General features: G+C 46.1%; 1 non-coding gene across 1 annotated transcript; it reads right to left on the bottom strand.

Annotated features, from left to right (window-relative positions):
• Window positions 1-3,522: 3,522 nt before the first annotated feature.
• Window positions 3,523-3,596, bottom strand: TRNAI-AAU (transfer RNA isoleucine (anticodon AAU)). The gene has a single exon. It is a non-coding gene; the product is annotated as a tRNA-Ile (tRNA).
• Window positions 3,597-12,209: the final 8,613 nt, after the last annotated feature.

The raw sequence follows: 12,209 nt of genomic DNA, 5'->3' as shown, positions 1-12,209 counted from the left end.
AGCTCAGTGCTGTGGCTATGTGCCACAATATAACCCTTCCTTGGTATGTGGAATGCATAGTCCTATTCTCCATAGATGTCACTGGCTCCTAGTTCATTTTCAGGTGCAAATCAAAGCATTCATTCTGATCAATAAATTCCTTCAGGATGTAGGTCCTGCCTGTCACAGAGTCACTCTCTACACACCGTCTCAACAACCAAGATTAGTGGGGCCCTCCTGTTGCCAATACTTTCAACTGAACTGTAGGCACTAGGTATTAGCAGTGGAGAGCCCTTGACGCCAGAGTTTGCATCCCCTGCTGGGCTGATGGAGTCTGAGTCTGCTGACTTTTGGGACATGCTCCCAGGGTCACCTGTAACCTCTGGAGTTTTTGAAAGGTGAATGTGGGTTGAGTGGAAGTCATTACATTAGTGACTCTTTGACCTTTGCCAAATGATTTGAAAAGGTAATATTCGGATTGATGCCCAGACTCTTTGCGAACAAAGAAATAATTCTCCTAGGAGCACACAAGTCTATAGCCAGGAGACAGCCTGGGTTATTAGAATCTAGTAATGTGCGGGAAACGGATATCTGGACGTTTGCCTGCTTCATTCAGAGGCAGCCACTCCAGCAGAGCTGGTTCATCCTGTTCTGGCTGATAGCATGCAACTTCTGTGCTTTTCAAGGAAGAAGGAAATGCTGCCAAGAGACTCCAGTAATCTGATGGTGTCTCCAAAAGCTATCATTTCAATTACATTGTTTGGATTTGAGCATTAATGGACAAGGCACTGGTGCAGTCACAAATGCAATTATAAATAGCGCTCCTCCTTTCACTTAAGAGGATATCCTACCCCCCCCCCCCCCGCACGCGCATTAATAGACAAAATCCAGGCCAACACAGGACATTGGGTCCATTCAAGTTAATTTTACAAGAGGGGTTATTTCCTTGAGCGTGATTATCTTGAATTTGAAGAATTAGATCTAGGCTTTTGTTTTAGGCCCATGTTTAAACACACCTGAACACAGGTGAAGTTCAGATTCAGATCTCTATAAAAAGCTAAAACCCAAGAACTCAGGTTCAAACCTGCTTGATCCTGGGCTGAATCTGAATTTTGTCGTTCAGCTCATCCTTAGCATAAATACCAGCGTTAGACACTTGTGAAGAATGAGTGTACACAATAACTGTTACACAGAATGGACTAGGTCCTCAGCTGATATAAACTGGTATAGTCCCTTTGATTTCAGGGGAGTTATGCCAAAACACACCAGCTCAGCATGTGGCCGTTTGTCTGAATCTGTTCTCACTTACCCTGCTGCTACTCCACTGAAGTAAACTCTGTGCTGGTGTAAAAGAGTGCAGGTGCATTGAGTTTGAGGAACTTTGCCTTTTTACATTGGCAGAGTATCTGGCCCATTGACTTATTCCTGATTTGCACCTTACTCCAAGGACTTCTGGTTTGGACTGGTTTGAGATCACAGTCCAGCACAGCCTTTTCAAAAACCGGCTACAGCATGCTCTAGCCTTGATTTCAGTTCTTCTCATTTGATGACTCGCCGAGTTAATGACTGTACTCCCTAATGGGATCAGCAATTTTCTGCTAGAGAAATTCATTATAATAAGCACCATCATAGTCCAAATAAAAATAACTTACTCAACAATAAACAAATATAAACTCTTTCAACATTGCACCTGGTATTTCTATCTAAGGTAGATCTACGTCCCTCATAACTGTAGTAATGGCCTCACAACAACCGCTTTGAGGTAAGGAGACAGTATCCCCATGAGTAAAATGGGGAACTAAGGGCATGTCTTCACTGCAGAGTTAACATGATGATCAGCAGCCGGGTTAGCCTAGCCTAGATGTGAGCAGCCACACTGCAAAGCACTGCCTGAATTATCGGGTCCTGACTTGTGCTTCCCCCACATGAGTCACCTGGACTTCTGGTGTCGTGTCCCATGTTTCTATGTGCCACAGCGAGCTGAGCCGCTGTGATTCTTTCCCTGTGTGCTGTGGGAGAACTTATTAGTCCTTTTGGGCACACCAATAGGGGTGGATTGTGAAGAACTATCAGCACTCAAAAGGTTTAGCCTGTGCCCTCATAGCGGAGTCGGTGGGGCCTGGATCCATAAATGTACTTGGGCACCTAAGCCCCATTTTTAGGCTACAAGCTAAAACCCAAGTAAGGCTTTCACTCAGGCTGGTAACCCAGGCCCAGATGGATCTACATGTGGCATGTGATCCTGAGTGTCACAGGGCCTAACTTTTAGGCACCTAGGAAGGTCAAAGAAACAACACTGAGATCCACAAAGCCTGTGTTAGACACCTAAGTTCTCTATACAATGCATGGGGAGAGACTTGTGCCTCAGAATGCAATTCACAAAAGCCAGCACAATCTACAGTAACAGTCAATGGAGCAGGGGGACTGAACTCCGGATGTCCCTCGTTGATACCATAACCACCAGGCTACAGAGCCATTCTCACATGCTCTTTTGCCTGTGTCGATTTAAGTAGCCTGCTCCGGCAGCCAGATTTTGAATGGGGCCTGATTTGGCAGATGTGCTCAGACCACGTTTCTTGGATCAGGCCGCAGATGAATTAGGCGGAACACAGGAACATAAGAACATAATATAAAAATGGCCATATTGGGTCAGACTAACGGTCCATTTAGCCCAGAACAGGTGATCTCAGGCACCAGCTTCCTCCTTTCCATGGGTGTGCTCAACCCCCACTCAGCCTCAGGCCCTGCCCACACTCCACCCCTTCCTCCAAGCTCCCACCCTCCCCTTGAAGCACCCATGGAGTCGGTGCCTATGTAGGTAATCATCAAGCGATCCATCCCCTGTCACCCATTCCTAACTTATGGCAAACAGAGGCTAGGGACACCATCCCTGCCTATTCTGGCTAATAGCCATTGATGGACCTATCCTCCATGAACTTATCTAGCTCTTTTTGAACCCTGTTATAGTCTTGGCCTTCACAAATCCTCTGGCAAAGAGTTCCACAGGTTGACTGTACACTGTGTGGAAAAAATACTTCCTTTTTATTTGTTTTAAATCTGCTGCCTATTCATTTCATTTGGTGACCCCTACTTCTTGTGTTATGAGAAGGAGTAAATACTTCCTTATTTACTTTCTCCACACCAGTCATGATTTTATAGACCTCAATCATATCTCCCCTTAGCCATCTCTTTTCCAAGCTGAAAAGTCCCAGTCTTATTAATCCCTGCTCATATGGAAGCTGTTCCATCTCCCTAATCATTTTGGTTGCCCTTTTCTGAACCTTTTCCAATTCCAATATATCTTTTTTGAGATGGGGCAACCACATAGAATCATAGGTTAGGGTTGGAAGGGACCTCAGGAGGTCATCTAGTCCAACCCCCTGCTCAAAGCAGGACCAATCCCCAATTTTTGCCCTAGATCCCTAAATGGCTCCCTCAAGGATTGATCTCACAACCCTGGGTTTAGCAGGCCAATGCTCAAACCACTGAGCTATCCCTCCCCACTAAAGAGCAGAAGCCACACACTCCATCCAGCACACGGAGTGGCCAGCATGAGGCTTGAACCCATGACCTTGGCGTTATTAGCACCACGCTCTACCCAGCTGAGCTCACCAGCCCACACAAATACTGCATCCAGTATTCAAGATGTGGGCGTACCAAGGATATATATAGAGGCAACATGATATTTTCTGTCTTTTCCAAAGGGAAGAACACATATCATCTTCCACTTTGTGAATTGCACTGGAGTTTAGGTATGAGACAGGCTTCCAGAGGCCTACAGTGGGGCAGCAGTGCACATGCCCAGAGGCAGGAACTTAAGACACCTAGAGAACTTATACAGTGAAAACTTAAGTTCCTAAATTCACTTGGTGCCTATAGGGTTAGGCGGCAGCCAAGCAGCGGTTTTATGGGTCATAATGGTGCCTAAAATCTGGGGGTGTAGGTGCCTAAATCCCTTTGTGGATCTGGGCCATAGTAATTAAGATTGAGATAGGCATTCCAACCTAAATCCACTTTTTAGTTGCCTATATTTTGCTTTTTGGATTAAAATTTTATCATGCTTGGTCTGATCCTAAGGCTGAAATTTTGGCAAAAGCTTGAGGAAAAATAATGAATCCAAATACAGAATTTTAAAACCACCCCATCGAAAGTAATAGGGATTTATCCCTGCTGTAGAATTCTAAAGGTCGGTTTAAACATTCCGCAGAAAGGTGATTGTTCTCTATTCAATTCTATAGGACTGTTCCATAAGGGATATCTCTGTGCTATGGTCTGAGAGATCTGTAAGTAACTGTCCTTGATCACCATTCTCATGGGTTCCGAGGATGTCACATTAGTGATAGTCTCATGCATATAAAGGGATAGATCCTCAGCAGGTATAAAGTGCTCCATTGAAATCAAAGACAGAAGGAAAGATGGCCCAGTGGTTAGGGTGTTAGCCCTGAAGTAGGGCTAGAAGATCCATATCCAATTCCCTGCACTGCCACAGATGCCTTGTGTGATCTTGGGCAAGTCACGTAGGGGCAGATTTTTAAAGGTATTTAAGCACCTAAAGAGGTACATAGGCACTTGGTAGGATTTTCAAAAGCACCTAGGTGACCGATTCCTATTGTGGGAGTGAGGCACCTACAGTGCTTTTGAAAATCCCACTAAGTGCCTATCTGCATCTTCACTTGTCTAAATATCTTTTTAAAAAAATCTGTCCCTTTGTCGCTCTGTGCTTCAGTTCTCCATTTTCACATTGGAGCTAATAGATCTTCTCTACTCTAAAGGGGTGTGTGAGAGTAAATGCATTAAAGATGGTGAGATACCCAGATACTATGGTAATAATGGCCATATAAATACCATAAATAGCTGTGTATTTGGACCAGGGTATTTTATCCACTCCTCAAAATTTGCCCAGGGTCAGTGGGTGAGTAGAGTATTGCAAGGCTGATCTATTATTTATTAATAAAAATCATCCAAAACAAGCCACTTATGTCTGAGGAATAAAAGGAAGCATGAGTATTTAGATATGTTTCTTGGTCAATGGAATTACTCCATATAAGGGTTGCTATCTCATGCCCTTTATGAATTAATACATCTGGTCACAGAGTGTTATTAAAAATATAAAGTATATAAAAATGCAAATATTGAGTAAATCCATAGTAACGTCATTGACATATCCCAGTACTGCAATCTCGGCACAATTAGATGGTTTCTTCATTACAAGAAGTTCACCAACAGCTACATGCATACACAGACCAGGATGACTGGTGCCTCAGAAATACCTAAAATAGAAAGCTGAATAAGGACCATTCAAATGTTGAATATTTTTCAGCTATTAGGCTACACTGAAAGAAATGCAGAAATGTTTACAAAGTTTAGTGGATACTGATTTACTTGGAGATGGAATGTGATAAGTTTAATTTGCAATGTCCAGCAAGATTTATGGGGGCAGTGGAGGGTTATAAAAGCTTGCAAATAGCAGCCTTAATCCTGCAGTTCTGACACCAGCAAAATTCCCATTGGCTTAAATCAGCTCTTATTGCAACATTTCTACCATTTGGGGTGAAATACTGCAAGGACAGTTCATGAGATTTCAGTGTTGTCAAATCCAAACCTGCCTCAAATCCATACCCTGAACTTTACCCTAAACCTAATCCCAATCGGAATCCAGATCCGAACACTGAATCCAGTCCCAGCTGCAGTGTTAGAGAGGGGCTTGTTCTAAACCAGCTTATTGGTCATGTTCTGCAGGTGCTGTTACAACCACAAAGCTAACCTTGGTGCATGAGAACCCTACAAACATGGGCAGACAGATACATGGGCCCCATGGACAGAATCACAATGTAGCTGTTACACTCAATGCCAGGAGCACCTGACCCGGCGATTGCAAAAGGAAGTTGGTCCCATGCAGTAGTTTTTTTTATTTTCTTCTGGACACCAATGACTATGAAACCATGGGCCAGATTCAATTAGTATGCCCTAATTGCTTTGCGCCACTCTGGTGTCACAAAACTCGCCCAGCTGGCCACTTAACCTTGCTTTACAGCTGTTTTGCATCAACAGAGCAGCAAAAACCAGGCGGAGACCATCAATGATTATGGGCCCAAGTTTCCAGACACATGCTGAAGCAGAAGGAAACAGGCACACTCACTACCCACTACCATACTTCAGGGGAAACGAGGTTAATTCAGCTGCTGTTTACACAGAGGTGCCACTGTAGCCCACTGGCCGCACACACACACAGTACAAATAGGACAATTCTACACATGCAGAACAGCAGACATTCAAGTCACTTAACCTCTCTGGTGGAGGAGGAGGTTCAACAACATTGGGAGAGCAATAGCAGCTCCACTCATCCGTTAAGTGCTGGAAAATCCACCAGGAGACCCTGGCCTGGCCTTTTCCCTGATCTCCTGCCTCAGTTCTGTGGCTTTATCAGACACAGAGTGTTTCCAGACCAGTGGTGCCTACCTTGGCCATGTCTAAGCCAGAAGGCATGGCAATGCCCTCCATGGATCAGCAGTAACATTCAGTGGTACTAGTGCAGCTTGTGTAACAAACAGCACTATGGCAAAATGAGTCAGTGACATCTCCTGTGAACTGGGGAACGTTAATCTTCCTGAGATCTGGGTCTTCAAATGCTAGCAGACTTGACAGCAGCTCCTCTTGGCGAGCCCTTAAGGAGACATGCACACTTGTAAGGTTCTCCTTCAGTTGCTGTTTGTGTTGCCAGGTATCAGTCAAGCTATATGCATTCAACACATGAAAGTCACCCACAGCAGCATGGTCACCTTCCTGGTGGGGTCTCTCAGCTTACCAGGCCCTATTTATTAGGTTTTTCTCCCAGAAGTTAGACTCTACAGTCACAACGCTGCTGTTAGCAGGGTGCCATGTGCCCCCATCACAGCCAGATTGCTTCATCCTCGCCCTGATCATCAGACCTAGTGTTGCTGCCAGGGTTCTGGCACTTCTTGGTGGAGCGAGATGTGCCACCTGTCTGGTACAATTCCAAGGAGACATCATCAATGGTGCCAGCACCATTCCTGCCATAAAAATGTTACCCCAAACCTTATCTTCACCCAGTACAAGTGTTGTATGTCTGATCCCTCCTGTAAAGCATGTGTCCCTGTAATGCTACCAAGGAGATCAGATCCCATATTGGCCTGTATAGATAATGACACCCACTAACATAGTGGCTCTCAGACTTTTTTACTGGTGATCCCTTCAACATAGCAGGCCTCTGAGTGCAACCCCCCCCTTATAAATTAAAAACACTTTTTAATATATTTAACACCATTATAAATGCTGGAGGCAAAGCGGGGTTTGGGGTGGACAGCTCGCAACCCCCATGTAATAACCTCCCGACCGCCTGAGGGGTCCCGACCCCCAGTTTGAGAACCCCTGCACTAACGCTATCATGGAACAGCACTCAGGTTATTGCTGTCAGGGCTATTGACCCTGGCTTTTTGCTGGCATGACCTGAAGGCAAGGTGTGAGAAGTAGCATCCATAGTAGGGCATCCCTCAAGGCACATGAAGACTTAACTCTTCTTTTGTAAGAATCATTCCAAGTGGGTTCATTATTCTACTCCCGGATTACAACCTACTATTAAAAGCAGATCTAACAATGGAACTCTACCATGTCTGGACACACCACTGTATTAACTGATTGATAACTCCAAGTATGAGAGCCATATGCAGGAAGATAAAGGTGAAACATGTTCAGACTTGCTCCTAGGCATGTTTCTACCAACTATCTCAATACAAGTTGTCCCACCTGATTCCTCCTCTGCCATCAGCACTGGATGGTGTCACTTGCAAGAGGAGGCTTTCATAGTTCTGGTGATGTCTTCTCTGGCATCCAGAAGACTGTGTTGAAATGGACACGAGACGACTGCTGGATGTAGCTCATGGACCAGTCACAGCATGAGTACCACCTAGATGAGAAACACAAATTAAATGCAACGTGAGAAAGTGGTGGCATGCTTCAGAAGAAATTATTGGAGTACTGGGCGTAATAGGATTCCAGGAGCTTCAGGGGACTAATTTACCACATATAGACACTGAACTGCAGGCCAGATTGCAGGAAACATGCCAATACCTTGCTGTTCCCATGCACTCCCATCATGCAGCAATGGATTATGGATACACAACCAAAGGGAGTTAATACAGTATGGATGAATCTAAGGCCATACCATACCACTAGGAAAGTGAGGTCAGAGAACACCAGATGAACAAGTCATGTTAATCATAGCAGCCCCATGTAACTAGTGGCCAGAAACAAAATAAGTGTCAGCGTGCAGGGCAGACAGTGCAGCTTGACAACAGTATAAGGGAGGCAGAGCTGCATTACGTGTCGCTATCTGCACATGGCCACACAGTGAGCAGAAAGGAACAGCACTGGTGACAAGTCTTTACTTACCAGACAGCGTTTCCAGCCACAGAGGACTCCCACTATGACAGGATGCTTCATGACAATGGCCCCCTTTTATGATGTAAGTGGTTGGCATGGAACTGGTCTCTCACAAGTTGCTTCTAAGTCCTTGTAAGAGTTGAGCAAACCCTTTTTCTTCCCAAACCAGCTCGTACTTCAGCAGAGTGGTCACAACTACCAATGGCATTTATAGCTGCACAGGTCTCCTTCTATTTCCTCCTCTTTGCAGCCTGGCCCCTTCATCTCTCCCCCTTTCTGTGCATGTGGTATTGCAAGATATCGCTATTTGGTTTCCTTCTTCAAGACGGTTCACTGCTAAATCCCTAATAGATCTTCCCCTGCCTGACTTGGGGTTGAGCATAGGTGTGGCTCGGAACAGCTGGAAATGATCCAAAGTTCCTCTCCCCTTTCCGAGTCTGCTGCTGTTCATGCTGGCCCTTTCACTTGCACCTACCTTTCCGCAATTGCTTTCCCTGGAGACATGGGACTTGATTTTACTCTGACTTGCTCTAGTGAGCACCAGAACTAACTCGCACAAATCTCGAATTACACCAGTGCTCGCCAGCGTGAAAGGCGAGTCAATCCCAATGGAGACATCATGCTCTGTAGACAGGGCACCTATCGCTGCTCTACTGTATGTCTCACTTGGACCTCAACTGAACGACCCAGAAGAACTTACTATTTCTGGGTAGGGGTAGCAGTCAGTTAGAATGTAGGACATTGGCCTGTCACACCAACCATTCCATTCCCATACACCAGACCTGTCAGCGCTCCTTGAGCTGCTGATCCAGACATTCCAAAAACACTATGTTCCCATTTTAGGTCTGATCTTCAAAGGCGCTGAGCCCCTGCAGCTCCAATAAGATTCAACTGGAGGTTTGAAGGGCGAGCACTTCGGAAAAGTTGGGTCATAGATGCGTTCAGCCATACATTGCATCACAGAAAAGAGATTGGGGAGGACTTAGCATCCTGAGTCCACACTGATGTCAGTGGCTTGAGTGGTGCATAGTTCACCATGGTTGAACTTGGAGCAGATGCAAAAAAAAAAAAAAAATTTGTTTTCAGTAAAAAATATCCCTAGCATCATATGCTCAAAATATGGTCAACCCATGTGCAGGGACACATTCTCCTCTGACATGACTGAGTTGCATCAGGGCTGCTCCTCACAGTCTATGTATCAATTTCCACATCCGCAGTTGTCTCCACAAATGTGTGATTGTGTGCGCTTAGTATAGTATGTGTCAAGATGTGTGAACAGGGATGGGGAAGTGTGTGTGGTGATGTGGGTAGGACTTGTGGGTGTTGTGAGAGGATGGTTGCAGGCCATGAGTATGAGTATACATATGAGTATGTATGTGAGGGGATTGTGCTTGTAGGGTAAAGTATTGGGGGCTGTTTATAGTACAAGTGTTAATAACTACAGGGGCAGGGCAGGGCAGGGCTGTAGCGTGATTGGCTTTGATACCAATTTGAAAGATTTCCTGTATGTACTCACCTATATATCTGGTTTTGTAATCGTGTCTGTGGGGCAAATACCCTGTGGTTAAGCACTGAGACTACAGTACTTGGCCAGTGCCCCTGTTGTTGGGGGGGATCGTTTTTACCAATGAGAGCCGGCTGAAAATTTTCTGTCAGAACTTCAGTTTGATGAAAAATTATTTTCGACCAAATGGAAATGTCCAGGAAGTCAGAAAAGTTGTGGGTTTTTTTAAAAGTTGTGGATTTTCATTGTTTAAAAGCCCCCAGACCTAAAACTTTTTGGTTTTCAGTTATTTGACAAACACCCCCTTTGCAAAATTGGATGAAAACAAAAAAACCTTTTTTATCCAAAGTTTTGGCAGAGGAAAGAAAAAACACAAAACCATATGTTTCTTGACCAGCTCTACCTAGACTCTATCAGCCGGTGAGTTGCTCCCTGATAACCAGCCTGTTTCTGCACCTAAATCCAGCATTTCACCAGCACTGATGTGGTGTTTGCAGCAGGGATGTAATCAGTGCTATGAATTTATGTGACTAGTGGTTGAACTCTATTCCTTCCTAACTCTGCAGAAGGCATTTGTGGCGTTGATCACATATTGCTTATGCAGCTTGCCATGTGTGCACTTTTGAGGGTGATTTTTTTTGCCTTGCATGATCTTTTGCAAAAGAAGAGCCATTCAGGGCCACGGACTGTAAAAGAAAAGGAGAGGGTGGGAGATGATGGGCGTGGGGGGAAAGGTTTGTGGTTTGAAGTAGAAATAGTGCTCTAGTTCTGCATCTGAAAGAATGGGGGCTTTGTAAGAGAGAGGGAGGGGACGTGTAAACCAGCAGCAGTATGAGAAGAAGCAGAGGCCAGACTTAAAGCAAGGGAGATATTGCCAAGATTTCATGCAAAGAGAATGAGGCCTGGAGCAGAGAGAATCTTTGGGGAGTGAGGGGGAATTGGGAGAAGAGAGGAATGCTGGATCAACACACAGATGATGCAATCCTGGCAAGACAGCTGTGTCAAGCGTCCAGCTTCAAGAAATCTGACCTTGCTTATAGCATAGCACATTTAAAATCACCTTTGCTTTATTTCTTACAAGTTATAAACTAATCTATTTAGTGAGGGAAATGGGCCCCTAGTCTCTCCCCTTTTGTGGCCTCTTCACTGCATGCCAGCAGCATGTAAAGGCCATAAAGGAGGCAGAATGGCCCCCTGGGAATAAACCCTGGGAGCGTGAGGCTACATCTTGCATCATATCCCTTTTGCAGCCCTCAGTTCCGGGGCAAGTAAGGGATGGATTAGAAGTGTATGTGAAGGAGCTGACTCACCACTAGCACCTCTTTGTGGCCAGGCATGGCACAGCAGCGCTCTCCTTGTCAGATATCTCTAGCCCAGGGGTGGCCAACCTGAGCCTGAGAAGGAGCCAGAATTTACCAATGTGCATTGCCAAAGAGCCACAGTAATACGTCAGCAGCCCCCCCATCAGCTCTCCTTCACCCCCCGGTCCCAGTGCCTCCTGGCCACCGGCAGCCCCGCCAATCAGCACCTCCCCCTCCCTCCCCGCACCTCCCGATCAGCTGTTTTATGGAGTGCAGGAGGCTCTGGGGGTGTGTAGAGGCGGTGGAGCGAGGGCATGGCAAGCGCAGGGGAGGGGGTGGAGTGGGGGCAGGGCCTGAGGCAGAGCCAGGGGTTGAGCAGTGAGCCCTCCCCCCGCCCCATGAGAAAGTTGGCGCCTGTAGCTCCAGCCCCGGAGTCGGTGCCTGTACAAGGAGCCGCATATTAACTTTTGAAGAGCCGCATGTGGCTCCGGAGTCACAGGTTGGCCACCCCTGCTCTAGCCAATGATTGCTCCAGGCCTGCAGTTGTCTGCCTCTTCCTTTGACTTGGCCCTCCGACCAGATCACTTTAAAGTCTCTCCCCACCCGTGGTAGAGAACGAACAAAAAACAAGGGGAATTAATGGAAATGACCTGAGTTTACAGGTAATAGTGGAGAATGGGTCTCTCACAAGGTGCATGAGCATCTGGCCATCCCTTTCTTCAGGGAGGGGCCATCAGTCAACTGGGGAGGGGACACCTTCAGCCAGTCCTCTCTTCAAGAGCTGAAGGTTAAAAATCTGATCTGCTCCCCTCCCTGGTCTACCACCCACTGAGCTGGGGGTCTCTCTCTTAAGCGCCTCCCTCTAAGCCTGACACTGCTCACAGGTGCAAGGATGCACAGCCATCTGAGCCTACATTAGCTCATTAACCCCATATTGTCCAGTCTGGGGTTTCTATACCCCATCACAGAGCGAGAGAGGGCATGGTGCATTCCGGCTATCCTAGGCTGGTGAAGTAACCCAGAGG

Source organism: Lepidochelys kempii, chromosome 1 (assembly GCF_965140265.1).
Source record: "Lepidochelys kempii isolate rLepKem1 chromosome 1, rLepKem1.hap2, whole genome shotgun sequence".
In the NCBI taxonomy this organism is placed as follows: Eukaryota; Metazoa; Chordata; order Testudines; family Cheloniidae; genus Lepidochelys; species Lepidochelys kempii.
Note: the sequence above shows the minus strand (reverse complement) of the source record. Positions and strands in the feature narration are given on the sequence as shown.